Consider the following 20,132-nt stretch of genomic DNA (forward strand, 5'->3'; position numbering starts at 1 on the left):
CAGCCTAATTCTGCCACCATCTCCAAACCTTAACCACTACAGCTGTGCCCTCTCCCTAAAACACCCTTCCCCAGGATCATCTCCGCAAACCTCAATCCCTTCGCTGTGTTGGCACTCCCCATTAGACTTCTTCACATTCACCCCTGATAACTGCAACATTCCTTTAGGTCCCAAAGAACCCCAGCTCCATGATATACATAAACACACACGTGTAAATATGTGTATATATATTTATATATATGTAAGTATATATATGCATTATTCATATATACCCGCATATATGCACACATTATGGTATTTGTGTACATACACAAATATATATACAAATATATGCATATATATACACAGACACGCTATGGTATTTGTTAAGCGCTTACTCTGAGCCAGGCAAGTAGTAAGCACTGGAGTAGATACAAGTTCGTCAGGTTAGATACGGTCCGTGTCCCACACGGGGCTCGCAGTCTTAATCTCCATTTTACAGATGAGGTAACTGAGGCACAGAGCAGTGAAGCGACTTGCCCAAGGTCACACAGAGGACAAGTGGCGGGGTCGGGATTTAGAACCCAGGTCCTTCTTACTCCCAAGCCTGTGCTCTATCCACTAGGAAACATTGCTTCTAATGTTCTCAACTGATTTGCTCTAGTTTCTTACTATCTCTGTAACTGGACTGTCTCCAAATGGTATCACATTCCCTGCTATTCTTTCCAGAGGTATTTTCAACTGCGCAGATCTTGGGCAGGCAAAGAGACCCTCAGAGTCAGTTTAAGGAGCAGAAGTACCTTTATTTTCATCCAGTGCTCTCTTACCCAGCCCCGAGCCTCGAGCAAGTAAGGACCTTTACTCGCTCACTCACCCCACAGTCCAGCATCTATCCCTTGATTGAGAGAAGCAGTGTGGCTTAGTGGAAAGAGCATGGGCTTGGGAGCCAGAGGTCGTGGGTTCTACCCCCAGCTCTGCCACTTAGCAGCTGTGTGACTTTGGGTAAGTCACTTAATAATAATAATAATAATGGTGGTATTTGTTAAGCGCTTACTATGTGCCGAGCACTGTTCTAAGCGCTGGGGTAGACATAGGGGAATCAGGTTGTCCTACGTGAGTCTCACAGTCTTAATCCCCATTTTACAGATGAGGGAACTGAGGCACAGAGAAGTTAAGTGACTTGCCCACAGTCACACAGCCGACAAGTGGCAGAGCTGGGATTCGAACTCATGAGCCCTGACTTCACTTCACTTCTCTGTGCCTCAGTTATCTGTAAAATGAGGATTAAGACTCTGAGCCCCACGTGGGACAACCTGATTACCTTTTATCTACCACAGCGTTTAGAACAGCGCTTGGCACATAGTAAGCACTTAACATATACCACCATCATTATTATTATTAACATTATTATTATTAATAACTGGCCCTGCTCATCCCCCTTCCCTACCAAATTCATAGGAGACTAGTGTCAACCTATTCCTCGGCTCTCAGTGCCATTTCCAGATCATTCCACCATCTCCGCTACCCATTTTGTCGTCTTTTCAGGTCCAAGCTGTCCACTCCACCACCTGTTGCAGCAGCCCCTGCATTTCCTGGGACTCCAAATTTCTGGATGTTTCCTCCCTTTTTTCCTTTCCACCTCAGCCCCCACATATCTTCAAAAGTTTCAATACCTGTTTTAAGATCTTACAGTCACTCCAGCTTCTTGTGTCTGAGCTCCAACAGACTCCACAAACTTTATTCTCCAACCCTCATTGGCCACACACCATCACGAACACAGCTTCGATCACAGAAGTTACCGAAGCTCTCATCTCTCATCTCACAGACTCTGCATCTACAACACCCAACTTCTTGTCCCAAGTCACACGACCTTTCATCAAGTACCCCTCCATCATCCTCATCACTGGTACTTATTGAGCGCTTACAGTGTGCAGAGCACTCTACTCAGCGCTTGAAGGGTACAGTACAGCAGAATTGGTCAACCGTCCCTAGAGCTTATAGTCTAGAGGGAAAGACATATGTTAATATAAATAATTTATTATAGTATTCCCTTTTTCCCTCTGCTCCCTCTACCCTCCCCCCCACCTCTCCGCAGCTAAACCCTCTTCTCCCCCCTTTCCCTCTCCTCCTCCCCCTTTCCGTCCCACCCCCTCAGCAACTGTACTCGTCCGCTCAACTGTATATATCTTCATCACCCTATTTATTTTGTTTAATGAGATGTACATCACCCTGATTACATTTATTTGCCATTGTTTTTATGAGATGTTCTTCCCCTTGACTCTATTTATTGCCATTGTTCTTGTCTGCCTGTCTCCCCCAATTAGACTGTAAGCCTGTCAAAGGGCAGGGACAGTCTCTATCTGTTGCCGATTTGTACATTCCAAGCGCTTAGTACAGTGCTCTGCACATAGTAAGAGCTCAATAAATACTATTGAATTGAATGAATGAATAGTATTTATAATTACGTCCATAAGCACTGTGGGGTCGAAGGTGGGGCAAACATATATATATACATTATACAATATATAAAAATATTTTTACATAAACTATAAATATAAAATACAAAAGGTCACAGATCTAAGTGCACAGACAACACAGAAGGGAGAGAGAGCTGGGAAAAAGAGGACTTAATCAGGGAAGGCCTCCTGGAGGAGTCGTAACCAAATCTTAGCAGGGACTGTGCAATGCAGAAATGATTAACGTTTATTCAGGCAATCATATTTATTATCCAATGGCATTTATTAAATGCTTACCATTTGCAGAGCACTGTACTGAGCACTTATGGGATGACAATACTACTTCCACCTCTGGGGGCCTGTCTCAGGATCTCCGATTCACAGAGAACATTTCAGTCCTTTCAACCTCTAACCCTTTTTTTCCTCTCCCACCTCAATCTTGCTTCCCTTGCAGATCCTGCTCTGAGCAACCGCAGGATAGACCGTAAAGTCTAGGCCCGCTGGCAGAAGGGTACACAGTGATGTAAGAGAAACAGAGTGGCTCAGTGGAAAGAGCCCGGGCTTGGGTGCCAGAGGTCATGGGTTCGAATTCAGGCTCTGCCACTTGTCAGCTGTGTGACTGTGGGCAAGTCATTTAACTTCTCTGTGCCTCAGTTCCCTCATCTGTAAAATGGGGATTAACTGTGAGCCTCACGTGGGACAACCTGATTACCCTGTATCTACCCCAGTGCTTAGAACAGTGCTCTGCACACAGTAAGCGCTTAACAAACACTAACAAACACTAACATTATTATGTAGAATTGCCTGAATCCTCAGGCAACAGCTGCCAAATGGGCTGAATTCTCAAGGAAACAAGGAAACACACCTGAGAACACACTCTCTTGGCATAAATATCTTTGGGCGCACAGGTTTGAATTTGTGTCAGGCTGAATTGCAGCAAGCTCTCTGTGGACAGGGAATGGGTCTATCAACTCTGTTCTCTTGTACTCGCCCAAGTGCTCTGTGCAAACCAATACCACCGATTAACGAGGCACTTACCATTAGCACCATTAAGTCCGAGCAGAATTTGTAAAATTCTTTCAACCTGCCGTTAGGTTTGATCCTGCAAACATACCTTTTAAATCTAAATTTAGCCAAATAATGTGAGGGAAAGGGCGGTTCCAGGAAGATGTAATCCAAGTAGGTGATCAGGCAGTATTGGGATGGGAACAGTTTATTCTTTTTATCAACTAGTTCATAAACACCAATACTCTATTTGGAATTGAGCCAGGTATTTAACGTATATCAAGAAATACATATCTGAGGGATCAAGAAATACATATCTGAGGGGCTGTGGGGAGATTTTCCTGAATGAAGAAGAGAATCTGAAGGAAAAGATCTCATCCATTCTGAGAATAGTTCAATCAAGATGGCAGGTCTATCTGCAGTAGCTTTAAAAAATGCAGAAATATTCTTGGCTGCATTATCAGCAAGCAGGCAATTATAACATCCACAGTAATGAACTCTACTGCTAAGGTTACCGCACCCATAAAGTTTAATTTGCATTATGAATATTGTAATCAAAAATGTGTTAACACAGAATATCAAGAAGATATTGCCTGTTCCAAATTACTGAGTCATGGTGTATTTTGAAATGCTTTAGTGAGCAGTATGGCAGGAGCCGAGTTTTGTTAATGGGTTTGTGATGTACCCCAATCTTTGTATTTTTCAGCTCCGATTTGAGGATAGACAGATTGATTGGCTGACTAATTTAGGACCCATGGAATAGAGAAATAGTGACTTTAATTAGCAATCACGGAAACGTTTAAGGCTTACACTTTAACTGTCTTGAAAGAATAAGCAGTGTTGCCTAATGGATAGAGCACGAGCCTAGAAGTCAGAAGGACCTGGGATCTAGTCTCGGTTCTGCCACTTGTCTGCTCTGTGATCTTAGGCAAGTCAGTTGACTTCTCTGTGCCTCACTTACCTCATCTGGAAAATGGGGATGAAGACTGTGAGTCCCATGTGGAACACTGACTGTGTCCAACCTGATTACCTTGTATCTACCCCAGCGCTTAGAACAGTGCCTGGAACATAGTAAACGCTTAATAAATATCATAAAAAACCCCAACCTTATCGGTTTCTTTTAACTGAGGTGGGATCCCAGCTCCAGCCATAGCTCCTGCCATCCTGATCGATGGCATCACATTTTGTTTCCTCCGTAGAACTCAAAGTCTCAGGCAGTAGCATCTTTTTTTCCTTTTGGGAAGCTTTTTCTTACCTTGAACACCTCACTTGACCTTCCCCTCTGTTTCCTCATTTGTAAAAGAGGGATCTACTTCGAGAGCTTTGGTGAAGAATAATTGATAAATCACAGTTGCTACAAATGCTAAAACAGGAACAATGGGCAGCACTTCCACGTTCAATATCATTGAATTCCACTTGGTTAGTCACATCCACCTTTACAGCAGACATTTATTTGAATCTTATCTTTATAGAGTGGTGTCACAGAAGTTAACACTTCTGTCATTAAACGTGTTCTTCATGTAAGCTACCCCTAAGGAGTACTTTAAAGGCAACATCAGCCCAGTAAGGAAGGGAAACAGAAGCATAGTGCCATCTACATCTGAGGCCACTTTTGAATCCACGATGCTTTCCACAGTTTTTCATTCTGCTTCTGAAAACAGCGTACCCAGATATGGGTGGCTCCTAAACCAAGCATATTTTTTCTGGGAATATCCTAAATGGTCTTTCAATATAAATAGTAGTCACTTCCACCTAACCCCAATCCTCCTCCTCACAGGGATACTGAGCTCGAGTGAATGAACTCTTGTAATGGCAGAGGGTTGTTGTGGTGTTTGTAACCTTTTACAAGCCTCTGCCCAGGGTCAGATACAGGTGTAGAGTGAAAGAATGGCTGAGAAAAAATGTTATGTGAGCCACCTGTGGTCTCTGCTGCTTTCAATGTTTTCGTCCTAAAGATTGGTTTTTCAGGGAGCTTTGGTGGCCCCCTCTCAGGGTCGCATCGGGGGGAGTTTCCAGTGCTCTACCAGTCTCGGCTATCGGAGGGAGAGTCGAGCAGAGGCCTACCCATTCCATTCCTAGCTTGGCCAGTGGCTAGCAAGTGGAAGGCCACCTGCTACAGGTCAAGACTCACCTATGCTGGGCAGCAGCGGCAGGGGAAAGAATCAAGGGCGGAGACTCAGGTTTACGGCACGGAAGGCGAAAGGCGGCATTGGTATACCACTTCCATATTTTCCTCCGGTCTCTCCCCACTCTAGTCTATTCTTCATTCTGCTGCCCGGATCATCTTCATACAGAAACGCTCTGGGCATGTCACTCCCCTCCTCAAAAACCTCCAGTGGTTGCCTATCAATCTTCACACGAAACAAAAACTCCTCACTCTTAGCTTTAAAGGTCTCCATCACTTTGCCCCCTCCTACCTCACCTCCCTTCTCTCTTTCTACTGCCCACCCTGCACATTCCGCTTCTCTGCCACTCACCTCATCACTGTCCCCCATTCCCGCCTATCCCGCCGACGACCCCTGGCCCACATCCTACCGCTGCCCTGGCATGCCCTCCTCCTCACCTCTGCCAAACTAACTCTCTTCCCCTCTTCAAAGCCCTACTGAGAGCTCACCTCCTCCAGGAGGCCTTCCCACACTGAGCCCCCCCTTCCGTCTGTTCTCCCTCCCCTCCCCCCCACCCTCCGCTCTTCCCCCCTTCCCCTCCCCTCAGCACTGTGCTCATTTGTATATATTATTCATTACCCTATTTATTTTGTTAATGAGGTGCATATCTCCTTGATTCTATTTATCTTGATGCTGTTGTCTTGTTTTTGTTTGGTTCTGTTTTGCTTAGCTGTCTCCTCCGATTAGACTGTGAGCCCGTCATTGGGCAGGGATTGTCTCTATCTGTTGCTGAATTGTACATTCCAAGCGCTTAGTACAGTGCTCTGCACATAGTAAGCGCTCAATAAATACTATTGAATGAATATCCAACTGACTTGAAGAGTTAGTATCCTGCCAAATAACCATGTAACCTCAAAGGCAAGCCTTACTTACCAGAGAAGATCAGACTCAGCAATCAGGAAAGCAGCGTGGTCTAGCAGAAAGAACATCAGCCAGGGAGTCAAGGAGCTAGGTGCTAATCCCAATTTGCCTACTCTGTTCACTTGGACAAGCCAGTTGACTTCTCTGTGCCTCAATTTCCTCATCGGTAAAATGGTGATTCAGTTCCTCACACTTAGACTGTGAGCTCTATGTGGGACCGGGGGTGTGTCCAACCTGATTATCTTGTATATACTCCAGCAGTTGGTACAGTGCTTGGTACATGGTAAGCGCTTAGCAAATGCCATCATCATCATTATTATTAGTAGTATTAGTAGTTGTCTTATTATTATCGATTAGACTGTAAGCCCGTCAAAGGGCAGGGACTGTCTCTATCTGTTACCGATTTGTACATTCCAAGCGCTTAGTACAGTGCTCTGCACATAGTAAGCGCTCAATAAATACTATTGAATGAATTATCATTATTATTATCACTATCATTGTCAAAACCATCATCATCAATAATGACAACAGGAAGATAAAGATATTAAAAAGATATAATCCTCCACTCTGTGGAGGGAATCATTGGATCAGGGAAAGAATATTAAACATAAATGGTCTTCTCCTTATGATAGTTGTCATTTAACCTGTTATTTTTTAAAAAATTGCAGGGTTCAAAATAATTTGGCTATGGGAAGCAAAAAAAATGTTTAAGGAAAATTGGATTCTTGGATCAGTCTATTGAAAATCAAAATCCCATTTGTAAACAAATAGTGAATCATTAGCCATGATGCCTGAGAAGCATAATTTGTAATAAATTACATTTAGTGTATTGCACCTTAGTAATTTTCATTCATAAGATTTTGTCAAATATGAATTTATCAATTTGTCGATATAAGAGATGGCTGTTCTCCATCTCCACGGAAAACAGACTGGTAGGAAATGACTTTAAACAAGAAAGGTGAGAGATTTAAGGTATATGCAAGAATTTCCTCCAGTGAGGGGCTGTGAAGTATAGGAGAGGTTATAGGAGGGCAATACCCTTAATGTATCTTTAAAGGCCTAGGGGGCAGGGAATGTGTTTTTAGCTTCTGGTGCCGTTGTAGAAGTAGGAATGGATTTTATTGAGCACGTACAGGGTGAAGAGCTCTGTACTAAATTATTGGGAAAGTTAAATAGAATCCATAGTCATGATTCTTGTTCTCAAGAAGCTTATAGTTGAATGGGGGAGTCAGATACTAAAATAAATTACAGAAAAGAGGAAGAAGGAAAATGTATGCATTCAATAGTATTTACTGAGCGCTTATTGTGTGCAAAGCACTGTACTAAGGGCTTGGAACGTACAATTCATCAACAGAGACGATCCCTACCCCACAACGGGCTCACAGTCTAGAAGGAATGTATATTATATATCTATATCTATATATCTATATATCTAGAGATAGATATAGATATATATATTCATATACTTACTTGAGTTTGTGCGCACATAATGTAGTATGTGGATAGGTGATATAGGAATTTCAATCCATCACTTGAATTAATTAAGGCTGTACTGTGTGCCGACCACTGTACTAAGCGCTTGGGAGTGTAAAATACAACAGAGTTGGTAGACATATTCTGAGTACTTAATGATATTTATTGAGGCTTACTGTCTGCAGAGCCCTAAAGTAAGCGCTTCAACACTTAAGTGGAATGTAATTACTGAAGTAGCAATTGAGGGTATATAAACTATGGAGTTTAGAAATTTATTTGGGAAGGCCTCCTGGAGGAAGGGTGATTTCAAAAGGTCTTTGCAGGTAGGAGAAAATGTGATCAGTTGGATATAAATAAGGAAGGTGTTCCAGTCCGGGAAGAGGATGTGGACAAGATGTCGGTAGCAGGAGAGATGAGAATGAGACTCATTGAGTAGGTTAGTTTGAGAGGAATGAAGAGTGCAAGCTGGGCTGTAGTAGGAGAGGAGAATGAATAAGTAGTGGGGAGAGAGATGATTGAGTGCCTTAAAACCAATGTTCAAGAGTTTCCACTTGATGTGGAGAGGATTGGGCAATCACTGGAGAAGAAAAATGGTCTGGAGACCAGAGGTGAAGTATGAACTAAGTGCTTAGTACAGTGCTTTGCACACAGTAAGTGCTCAATAAATACGATTGAATGAATGAATGAATAAGTGGACTGGAGGCTGATGCAGTCATCAACCTAGCATATGATAAGTGCTTGGACCAGATAGTGGCTACTTAGATGGAGCGGAAAGGGCCGATCCTGGAAATCTTATGGAGGAAAAACCAGTAGGACACTGTAAGCTTTTTGTGGGCACGGGAGATATCTACCAACTCCGTCGTATTGTACTCTCCCGAGGGCTTAATACAGTGCTCTGAACTCAGGAAGCTCTCCACAAATTCGATTGATTGACTCATTTGCCTATGGACTGAAATTGGGGATAAAAAGAGAGTGAGGAGCCAACACTAATGCCAAGGTTGTGGGTTTCAGAGTGGGGAGGAGGGTGATGTCATCAACTGTGATGGGATGTAGCGATCCTGAGTTAAGTTCGGGAATTCCCCAAAAGTCTGATGTACAGGGAGCAAAGACTAGCCAGATAAAAATGCTTTGTACTCACTGTTGAGTACATGTCAATGAGATGAACTTTGTAAATTATAAACACTTGTTCATGCATTCATTCAATCATATTTATTGAGGGCTTACTGTGTGCAGAGTACTGTACTAAGCGCTTGGAAAGTACAGTTCAGCAATAAACAGAGACAATCCCTACCCACAATGGGCTGACAGTCTAGAAGGGGGAAGACAGACATCAAAACAAGTAAACAGGCATCAATAGCATCAATATAAAGTATAGATTTATGCAGATCATTAATATAAATAAATCAAATTATAAATATGTACATCTATACACAAGTGCTGAGGGGCGGGGAGAGGGGTAGAGCAAAGGGAGCGAGTTGGGGTGATGAGGGGAAACTTAGTCTGGGAAGGCCACCTGGAGGAGGTGAGCCTTCAGTGGGGCTTTGAAGCAGGGGGAACTTGTAATAAGTAGTTTTGGGAATTTCATTTTACTTGCAATGTCTCAATATTTGTATCAAAAATATTAGTTGAGCACCTATTGTGTCCAGAAGATTTTTTTTTCCCATATGGTATTTGTTAAGCACTTACTATGTGCCAATTACTGTACTAAGTGCTGGGGTAGATACAAGTTAATCAGGTCAGCCACAGTCCATGTCTCACAGGGGGCTCACAGGCCCCATTTTACAGATGAGGGAATTGAGGCACAGAGAACTGAAGTGACTTGCCCAGAGTCACGCAGCAGAGCAGTGGTGGATCTGGGATCAGAACCCAGGTCCTTCTGGCTCTCAGGCCTGTGTTTTATCCGGTAGGTCCCACTGCTGCTTGGGGAGCATAAATTAGCAATGAAAGACCCACCCTTGCCCTCTTAGAGAATGTTTATACGACACGTTAAATATTCTTTTGGACTTAGTGGTGTTACCATAGGTGGAAAAGGAAGACTGAAACCTTAAATTCAGCATCTAAGTGTCAGACTCCGAGCCCTTTAAGATGCCTAAGACTGGGATTGCTAGTCGTAGGACTATAACGGGTAACCAGATGGCTTGCAGTAATAGCTGGTCTGCCAGGGCCACTAGGAGAGGGTCTGGAGAGAATATTTTCAATTCCCCTATAATGAGGGGTTTTGTTCCTGATGAACTCTGTATGAAGGAAAATTTGTGCTATAGTATGCACATCTGGACCAGCACTGCACTCAAGCAAACGTTTCCTCCTACTCACAATCGCATTCAGAGAAGCAGCGAGGCTCAGTGAAAAGAGCCTGGGCTTGGGAGTCAAAGGTCATGGGTTCTAATCCCGGCTTCGCCACTTGTCAGCTGTGTGACTTTGGGCAAGTCACTTCACTTCTCTGGGCCTCAGTTACCTCATCTGTAAAATGGGGATGAAGACTGTGAGCCCCATGAGGGACGACGTGATCACCTTGTATCCCCACAGCGCTTAGAACAGTGCTTTGCACATAGTAAGCACTTAACAAATCCCAACATCATTATTATGATTCTATCTGGATAATTGTGTGTTGTGGGAGGATTATTCCCTAATTCTCTAAGGGGGGTCCCAGAGTAAGCACTTAACAAATACCAACATCATTATTATTATTATTCTATCTGTGTTGTGGGAAGATTATTCCCTAATTCTCTAAGGGGTTCCTATCCACAGTGTATTTACTGCACACATACCAAACTGAGGCCCAGAAAGAAGTTTAATTTTAATGTTAAAACAGAGAAAAAGGGGGAAGCTACAAAGCAAAGCCAAATTACAGCCCATTCCCATGAACATCCCATTCTGAAAGCACTTCAACTCTTTTATGTTCACAACCCAAGTAGATTCAGTAGGCAAAGTTCCCTAAAGGGTGTTTTCACAAACAGCAACATGGCAGGATACACAGCAAGGCAGCCCGAGAGAGGGGGAAAGCCAGGGACTCTCCTCAGCTGGCTTGACTCTACCCATTTGATTGTCTGTTGGGGAATATGGGCCCTTTTCCTTCAGGGAAAGGTCACCCCTGTTTAAGATGTTCTGCTTCCTGTTCCTGCTTCCTCTAGGTCCCTTAGCTCTGTATACACGGGAAGGCTGAATGTTCCAATAATAAGGTCAAGGAGGAATTGGTACCTAAGAGGTAAATAGAAATAGTAATATGTGTTTTCTGATATTGCTTGAGGTTTACTAGTCAAGCTATTACCAGACCTAAATTACCTTGTATGTAATTAATATATTTGTATGTAACATTTTTTCTAGCGATGCCATATCCAGGAGGAGACAGTGAACTGAAGTTACAGGGTACAAAAGATTTGGGAAAATTCTATTCCTGACTTCACCTCTGACTCACTGTGTGACCTCTGGCAAGTTACTTAACTTGTCAATGCCCCTCAGGGATAGTAATACATGCTGCTAACTAGCTCCCAGAGATGGATGGGAGGACTAATTAGATTAGATTAATTTTAAAATCTGCAAAGCACTTTAAGCTCCTTTGGGGTAGGTGCTGTATAAATACAAGTAGTTATTATTATTCTACTGAGATCCGAGGAAAGAAGGTGGGGCTATTGTACATACTCAGATGGAACAGTGACTGTACAAAAGTTTTAAAAATGTCATGCCATCGTAAGGGGTTTTTTTATGAACATTTAGCCTTTCAAGTGAGACTTCCAAAATTCAGATGTTTATAGTTATAATTTTCCTCTGGAAGGGACAGAATCAACTATAGAACTCTGTTACTCAGAAAATAATCTTGATTCTCCCATGTTTTGCGGAGTGTAAATTCAACTCTAGAATTGTAAGCACAGAGTGAGATCAGGGTTTGTGAAGTCCTGAATTAAGTGTGGCTCACACCAGTCCTCGGGGGGAAAGGGATATTTTCTAAACACTGTTCACATTATATAACACATTCCACAGTACATTTAGTACTGCCCTAACATGTGTTTTCAGTACACATTTTGGCTAGAATGTAGTTAGGGAATCAGGGAATGTTCTTTTGAGAGAACGAGCCTGTTTGAATGCAGCCTTGCCATGGTATTGGAAGAAGTGGCTTGTGGGTGTGTAGGTGTGTGTTTCATTCAATCAATCATTCAGTTGTATTTATTGAGCGCTTTTGGGTGGCGAGCACTGTACTAAGCACTTGGGAGAGTACAATACAACAACAGACACATTCCTGCCCACTGTAAGCTCACAGTCTAGAGACGAGCTCACAGTGTAGAGGGAGTTTACAGTCTGTGTGTGTGTGTGTGATGTTTCAGAACTGGTGAGTTCTACAGCATACGGTTCCTGTAACATGATGTTCTGCAAGAACACAACTCTTGTGCCATAGGAGATCTGGGTGTATTTAGACTATGCTATGATATTTTACACTATTAACCATATCAATTACAGGAAAGGTAATCTGAGGCACAGTACACCAGAGATGACAGTTTGAAAGTAAGAAACCTAAAGACTGTGAGTTTTAAGAGGAAATTGTCGGAAATGTAAGTAGGGAGAGAGCAGCAGGGGCTCAACAATACAAACCCCTCATCTGTAATTGGTGTTTTGTTTTGCATTTCAGCTACATTTTTTTGTTCTCACACAAGAAAACGATTCACTCTAGAGACTTGCTGCTGATGAATTTGCTTGTATTATCGCATTTAGTTCTTTTTAAAATCTTTTAGATTTTTTTCCATTGTTTTACAGACATATGAAAAGGCCATCTGGACCAATACGCCTGCCCTTTTTAACCATATCTTCAAATCACCTTCTTGCTATCTCCTCTGTATCCATCTCACCCTCTTTGTCTAGAAATGCATCCAGGTGGTTTTTGGAACTCAAAATGTAAGCCTCACTGATTTTCCCCAGGAACTCATTTGTTATGTTTATTTCTGTCTTTGTGTAATATTTCTGCCGGTGTGTTCCATATTTATGTTCAATTTCCCCATGTTTCATACTGTGTCCTTCCAGAAGTACATGCTCCTAATGCACAGGTCCTAAAAAGAAAAGCCAAAAGTCTGGTGGGATTCTGAATTCTGAAAAATGAAAAACAAATTATGTATAAGCATAGCCTTGTGGATTTCTTCTCACCCCTCATCCTGGAAGCACTGATTAAACTGTATTTTTTCTGACACAGTTCTCTCCCGATTCTCTTTTTATTTCTCTGGCCGATCCTTCTCAAACTCTGTGTCTGACTGTTCTTCTGCCTTCCGCCCCTTAATTCTGGGTCCCTTCCTCTTCTCAAGCTATACTCACTCCTCTGAGGAGCTCATCTGCTGCCATGGCTTCAACAGACTCCCAAACCTACTTCGCTATCCCCGATCTCTTTCTTTTTCTATAGTTTCGCTTTTCCTCCTGCTTCAGAATATCTCTACACGGATGATGGGATGTCCCATCAACACCTCACGCTCAACATATCTAAAATGGAACACCCCCCGTCTAGGCTATAAGCTCACTGTGGGTAAGAGCTATGCACACAGTAAGCATTCAATAATATCATTTATGATGAGGTGGAGGAGGAAGCAGGGAGATGTGTTGGTAGGAATTGTTCTTGTTCAGAAGTAGCCCTCCTCTCCAGAGAACTTTTTTCCTCGAGCTCAGTGAACAGATGCTTCTTTTTTGAGCATTTGACATTGGCAAAAAGGGCAGTTCCTTACAAAGTGCATAAAGGGAGAATTTGAGTGAAGAGGTGTTGCTCACAGTTTATATGTTGACTGCGAAGACTGCTGCTCACCTGGACTTTGGGATGGCGGCTAATTTCTTATTGAAATCACACCATCTTTAGGCCTTTGGAAAACGTATTCTGAGGCCTGACAACTGGAAATTTCCAACTGGCTGTAATTGCTATAAAGAGGAAGTTGCTTTGAAGTGAGACCGCCGCCCTCAGCTACCAATTCCTGTGTGAACCAAAATCTTGAATTGCACACTTAGAGAATTGCCAGCTAGTGGAGCTATAAAGTGCTGGTATTTGTATTTCATCTACACTGTCTTTAAGATAAGCCAATACTGAGCTCACCCTAAAGTTTTGAAATGCTTCAAATGGTCTTCAGGAATAAGCCCCAAAATGTGGTTATTATAGGACGTTGGTTGGATGGTGATGCCTGTCCAGTTTCTCTGCATTCAGTAGGAAAATGTGTAGTACCATTCATTCATTGAACGCTTACTGTGTGAAGAGCACTGTACTAACCTCTTGGAAGAGTAAATACGACAAACAGACACGCTGCCTGCCCATGACGAGCTAAAAGTATTGACTGTCAGGTGTAGGAAGATTTCACTCCCGGAACCACAAAGGTCCAGAAAGAGCAATGAGCGCCAAGAAACTGTAAAATTACATATAACCAGATAGGAAGGTTTTTTTTAGTTACAACCATCATCTTATTTATCTGCTTTAGGGCAAAGACCATATATTTTGACTTTTTCTGTTCTTTCCAAACACCTAGTATGATGCTTTGCACACAGTGGGTGCTCAATAAATCCTATTGAATGAATGAATGAATGAATGAATGGAGTTTGGAGCACGTTTTTCCCATTTAGCTTCTTACTCCTTTCAGATAAGGAGATGTTGTAACGAAAGTCTCGTACCTCTCACAATCATGTCTGCCTTTCTTTTGGAGCGAGGTGCTGGACTTCTGATTAAAATCATTTTTCCTTGGCCTTCCTCATTCATTGAGCAATGTGGTGTGTTTTTTTGTGTGCGTTTTTTTAGTGGAGTTACTACCATTCCATTGCATTCCATTTGTTCCACGAACTAGATATTTACACTGAGGCTAATTGACGAATATGTTTCTCTCTTAAATTACATTTGATCTATACAGGCTCTTTCACCTCCATGAAGTCCCATTCTATTTGCTTCAAGTTGTATTGTTCTCCATGATGTGCTTTCATTTTTAGGGTAATCTGCCAATTTAGAGATGTATTTTCAGTGTGCACACACACTCTCAACATATGCGGTTTTCCATTATGTCTCATTTAAGTCATGAAACTGGTCTTTATGAATCTTTTACTCAGAATCTATTTGCAACCTTTTGTCTCTTGTCTTAAGGCCCTTTTCTAAAAATATGCTGCTCATACTGTACAGGCTGCACCAGTAAAAGTACGTAATTATGAATAGTATGAAAAAGGTTTTGACAACTTTTTGTTGTATTTAATTCTAGTTAAACTCTGTTCATTCAGAATAATAAGCATAATGTTTCTTATTATGTAAATGAGGTGGCAAGGCAGATGTTTTCATACTGGTGAATTCTCTGGGGATTCATCTGTACATATGCTACGCGGGATGAGCCGACACTCAACCTGTGATTTTAGTGAGGGTTAGCTATGGCGAAAGATGCCCTGAATGGAGGATGGGATGCTGATGAGATTCCTTCAATTAGTAAGAACCTGTGACTGTGAAGAATTCAGATGGGGCTTCTGAGAAGCTCAGGAGGGATAGAGATTCAAAGGGAAAAGGTGACGGCGATAATATTTAGAATGGCAACTAGGTGTGAGGCTACGTACGGGTTCCGGATCTGAATTTACATCGCTCGCATCCATTTATTTTCCTCTTTGGCTTTTGTTCCTTGTTTTCCTTCCCCCGGCAGCACGCTCGCACCCTCTCCCTCATACCCACACATACCTTCCTCTTTCCCCTCATACACCCTCAAGGAGTAATCTGTCGTAGCTACTCGGAGCTCATCCACTGGCCATCGCAGATTGAATTCTGCCATTCGTAGCTATTTCATAAGCGGGGTCTGCATGGAACAGTTCTAAAGGTAAGGTTGAAAATTTCTCATGGAATCAATCAACCCATTTAGCACTCACCGTGTGCAGGGTAATGTACTAAACGCTTGGGAGTGTACAACAGAATTGATAGACATGTTCCCTGCCAAAATGAACTTACAGTCTAGAGGATTGTGGAATCTACTTGTCTGAGGACAAGGCTACTTTAATCATTGGGCGAAGTGGGCAGTTTCTGGGGCCAATCTGTGAAGACCAGGATGGCTCACTCTGGCATTTCCAACAGAACCTCCCACATGCCCTTCAGCATGTAGTGGAGGAGTAGGGGTGTGCACTCCTCAAGTTAAGTGGTAAGAGGCCTCCCTTGAGTCTGGCCCTGCTAAATAGGGCTAAAGCGTGGCCTAGTGGAAAGAGCATGGGCCTGGGAGTCAGAGGACCTGGCTTCTTATCCTAGCTTTGACAACTGCTTGCTGTATGACCTTGGGCAAGTCACTGTACTTTCCTGTGCCTCAGTTTCCTTGACTGCAAAATGGGGATTAAATACCTGTTCTGTGAACCTCTCTCTCAATGATATATTGAGATGTGAGCCTCTCTCTCAGTGATATATTGCTGGGTAGGGATCATCTCTATCTGTTGCCGAATTGTACTTTCCAAGCGCTTAGTACAGTGCTGTGTACACAGTAAGTGCTCAATAAATACGATTAAATGAATACATCAAGCACTTATTATATGACAGGAATTGTACTAAGGGCTGGGGTAGATATAAGATTGTCAGGTTGGAGACACAGTCCCTGCCCACATGGGGCCCTCAGTCTTAGTCCTCATTTTACAGCCTGAGGCATTTCTGTAACTGAGGCACAGAAGAGTTAACTGACTTGCCCAAGGTCACACTGCAGTCAAGTGGTGGAGCCCAGAATAGAACCCAGCTCCTTCCGATTCCCAGGCCCATGCTCCAACTTGTCCCATGCGGGACAGGGACTGTGTCGATCTAATTAACTTCTACCTACCCCAGTGTTTAGAACAGTGTTTGACATATAGTAAGCGCTTTAACAAATATCATTAAATAAAGAGATATCTCACCCACTGTGCAGCTGAGAGGGCATTTCAGGCCATGACAAATCACCACCCTGTGAGTGCTTAACCCATCTACAATGTCCAGGCAGCAGTGAATTCAGAAATAAAGAAAGGGGGTGAATGTGGGGCAAACTTTTCTTCCATTAAAGTGAAGTCTTGGGGAATTTCCACTTGGGGCCAATATTTTCTTGAGGACTTTTTCCTGGGGAAAACAGCCTCCAGAAATTGACTTTAAATGTAGGGACCAATCCTCTTGCAAGTTCACTGCTCCCTGTGTGATAGGGGTAATAGGGGATGCTTTTTTTCAGGTTCTATTCTCTTTCTGCCCCTGGTTTGGGCATGTTAACATCAGGGACTGAAAGAGTGTGGATTCAAAAACATTAACTTTGCTTACAAGGCACAATCTCTGGTGAAGCTAGCTTGGTGTTTACTGTTTGGTTTGCTCCCTGCATGTACTAAAACACGGGGTGAATTACCAGTTGTCTGCCTTCAAGAATCGTATCTAGTGGAAGAGAAAAAGGAAATATAAAACAAACATAATAAGAGATAAAATTTGACATGTCAGTGGCAGAAAAATATACAGATGCATAAGGGTTTTTCTCCCCATAAGTACTGAGGAAGCTGTGGTGGATCACATAACCAGGGCAGTGGGCATCGTTCAGGGAAGACTTCATGTAATCATGATAGATTAACATCTATGTTACGGATTTACTGGGGTCAGAACTCTCTGGATTCCGAGGGAATGAGAAAAGAAACCTCTACAGCAGCTGTGCGTATACGACCAGTTGCCGGTGCCGGATATGGGTATGGAGCTAAATGGCTTCTAATCATTCTCTATAAGATAACCCTTCTCTTTGAAGGGTAGCATCTTTTGAGTTAGGAAAATTTCAGGCCTTTTTGATAGAATCACTGCAGGCTCGGGTATTGAGTGAACAATTGTTAACATACCTGAATATTTACAGTAGTGTTCCCGGAAGCCCTCCAGGGGCTTATCCATGGGAGAAAGTGGCAGAACAAAGTTCTCTGGGGGCACTGTGAATAGTAAATACAATACTGGGTGAGTTGGATTCCCATGAGAAAGCAGCTCTTTTTGCGCCCTTCACCAAAGAAAATGAAGCAATGAAATGGGCAGAGACATAAAGTGAGAGATAAAAATTTTGAGTGAGAGTCCAAGGATTTGGAGTTGGAAAAGATAAACCTCTGATTTAATCATCTGAGGATGCCATCGAAAGGTCAAAATTTCCATCTCCCTCTTGAGGCTGGCAAGTGAATCTGTAGACTAATGGTCAATTAGGACAGGAGTGAAATGGTAACACAAATAACTGATGACTCTTAGCCTCCATTTTGGAAATATTGCAAGCTGCCTACATGTGAAACAAAAATGTGCAGGAACAATTAGGCGCCCAAATGTATGGATTCAACAGTTGTGACAGGCAATGTATTTTTCACAGATCATATTATTTTACGGTATATGCATGGACAGATGACATTTACATTGGCCTAGTGGAAAGAACATGGGCCGCGGCAATCAGAGGACCTGGCTTCTAATTCTGACTCTGTCACTTGTCTGTTGTATGACAATGGGCAATTCACTGAACTTCTTGGTGCCTCAGTCAGCTCGTCTGTAAAATGGGGATTAAATCTTCCTCCCTCCACTGTGAGCCCCTGGGGGACAGGGACCGTGTCAAACCTGATGAGCTTCTGGCTACCCTGGCGATTAGAACAGTTCTTGACACATAGTAAATGCTTAACAGATACCGTAAAAAAACCGGAAAATCGTGTGCTCCAAAAATATCAAAGCAGAAGAATGGTAAAATATATTTGCACCAAACAGAGGTCATTTTTAAGAGCAAAAAGTATACATTAGATGAAGAAATTTGATCAAAGTTTTGGTATTCCATTTAAATATGGTCTTTATTTAAACCTTTAAAATGCATAAATACATTTCTGAAATAACAGGTGTGAAAAAAATAATCATTCTCCAATCAGCTGTTCTGGCTTCTGTCACATTATGTGATTGTTTCAGGGTGAAAATCGGTGAAATTCATAACATCTTTTGCTCTGTTTACTGTTTGAGCTGGAATTTACTCTGTTTACATAGAGTAAAACTTTTAGGTCTTTGTGCAAAATGAGTGACCAAGGTGTGTAAATTTTTTAAATGCACAGTTTATTTTTAAAAATGCATCCAAGAGGGGAAATTAGAACTATTTGGCAGGCTTATGTGCATCAATATGATTATATTCTTGGCTTATGTGTATTCTTCATGTATAGTGCCATTTATAAAATTAGCATAGCAAAGTGATTTTAGCACTGTTGATACTTAATCATTTATCATGCAAAGGCAAAATTACTTTAACTAGACAACTAAAAAGCTCCCCATAACCTAGACTGTGCCATAAAAAATAGTAGCACCTACCTAAAATAAACCCTAAATGACAAAAAACTACTCATATTTAAATATTTTGAACTGGGTGGTATTCAGGAAAAGGAAATGAACAATTACATGTATGATCTGTATAATCAAGAAAATAAAGACACAAGGGCTTAGTACAGTGCTCTGCACACAGTAAGCGCTCAATAAATACGACTGAGTGAAAGATATGGGGGATTGAATTATTCAGATACACCTCAAAGTCGCAACTCTGGACTTCACTCTGGGGGTGAGGACACGGGTAATAGGAGCAGTATCTATTCAGAGCTCTGATTTAACGATCTAATATATACCAACACTGTACGTGTATTTGGGGAAATCATCTGTCCTACTGTATAAAAGTTGTGTTGAATACGAAAGCACGACAGTTAGTCTATTTAATAAGGTTGACCTTATCCTTTTATCCATCACTCGCCAGACCACGTATGCCAAGAGGAGAATTAGCTGTACATTGAACTGCCAATTTTTTTTGGCGGGGGGGTAAATATGAAACTCAAAGCACATGAAAGAAGGGCCCCAATTACTTATTAAGCATGGCATGGTTTATTAATCAGCTGTTTCCTTAAGGAAGGTACTATTGGTGTTCTGACACCCGCCGTGAGCATTGAAACTGCAGAGTTGCACTAGACGCTGCCAGTTAAGTTGCAAAGCGATTCCCCAGGACAATGTGGGGTTATATTTAGAAGTGCCATCTGATCACCTGACGGTGAGTCCTGATTTACGAATTACCGAGCCTAATCTTGCGGTTTATTCTTTTAGAGAGAAAGCTCTGCCCGACCAGAGGGATAATAGCCCCCACGTTATTAATGAGATGTGCTTTTTTGCAAGACAGCCCTCCTCCGAACGCCCAACTTTAAATCCTCGAAAAGGCGGCTAACATTTTCAAGGAAAATCCAAGGCAGATTGCAGTAAATGTCTGTCACTGTCTTCTCC

This window comes from Ornithorhynchus anatinus, chromosome 8, assembly GCF_004115215.2.
Source record: "Ornithorhynchus anatinus isolate Pmale09 chromosome 8, mOrnAna1.pri.v4, whole genome shotgun sequence".
Classification (NCBI taxonomy): Eukaryota; Metazoa; Chordata; class Mammalia; order Monotremata; family Ornithorhynchidae; genus Ornithorhynchus; species Ornithorhynchus anatinus.